The following is a 1,062-nucleotide window of genomic DNA, read 5'->3' as shown; positions in this document are numbered from 1 at the left end:
GAGTCTCATTCGCTTGCCCAGGCTGGAGTGCAGTGGTGCAATCTTGACTCACCACAACTTCCACCTCCAAGGTTCAAGCAGTTCTCCTGCTTCAGCCTCCTGAGTAGCTGGGACTACAGGCATGTGCCACTGAGCCCGGCTAATTTTTGTATTTTTAGTAGAGATGGGGTCTCACTATGTTGGCCAGGCTGGTCACAAACTCCTTACCTTGGGATCTACCCGCCTTGTCCTCCCAAAGTGCTGGGATTACAGGTGTGAGCCACTGCACCCAGCCATGAAGATCCTTCTTAAATGAAAAAATCATTCCTCTGACTTGATGTGTGTCTGTTGGTGAGATTGATAGCAGTGGAGACAGATCCATCAGAAACGGAGCTAAACTTTGTGTTTTGGAGTATTTTGATGGCCTGCCCTGATCATGTAAGTTTAGCTAAGAAGTCATTAGAGTAATTCCTCTACTGGAAGAAACACCCATATGGGGAATTTGGGACCTTGCCTTTTCAAGTTTTACACGAAGGACTCTCCATGGGTGAAAAGTACATGATTCCAGGTCCATTTCTAGAATGGAAACAGCTGCATCAACACAACAGTGATTCACATTCCTGAGTTTGAGAGAATCTGACGATTTCAAGGCTGAAGCCAAAAGCCCAATAAACAATGTTTGTACCTTTCTTCATAGTTAGGAATTAGATGCATCCTGTGGTCAAGAAAACAACTGATGGTGGTCACCAAGTAGTTTAAAACCAAGCAGGACCTGATTTTATCATGTGGGTGTTTTTGAGTTTTAAATGAAGTTTTTATTTTCCTGTGCAATAAATGACAAGCTCTGACTTGAAATACATTTCCTTTAATAAACCAGAATCTAGGGCTGGGCATGGTGGCTCACGCCTGTAATCCCAGTACTTAGGGAGGCTGAGGCAGTAGGATCCACTGAGATCAGCAGTTTAAGACCAGCAACATAGCAAGACCTCCACCTCTACCAAAAAAAAATGCTGGACGTGGTGGTGCACACCTGTGGTTCTAGCTGCTCGGGAGGTTGATCACCTGATCCCAATAATTTGAGGC

At 44.8% G+C, this 1,062-nt stretch overlaps 1 pseudogene; it reads left to right on the top strand.

The window, feature by feature from the left end:
* The first annotated feature begins 399 nt into the window (after positions 1–399).
* LOC105512043 overlaps positions 400–1,062 on the top strand; it is a 104,752-nt pseudogene continuing 104,089 nt past the window's right edge.

Source organism: Colobus angolensis, unplaced genomic scaffold, assembly GCF_000951035.1.
Source record: "Colobus angolensis palliatus isolate OR3802 unplaced genomic scaffold, Cang.pa_1.0 Scaffold209, whole genome shotgun sequence".
In the NCBI taxonomy this organism is placed as follows: Eukaryota; Metazoa; Chordata; class Mammalia; order Primates; family Cercopithecidae; genus Colobus; species Colobus angolensis.
This window is presented reverse-complemented; position numbering and strand designations above follow the sequence as displayed.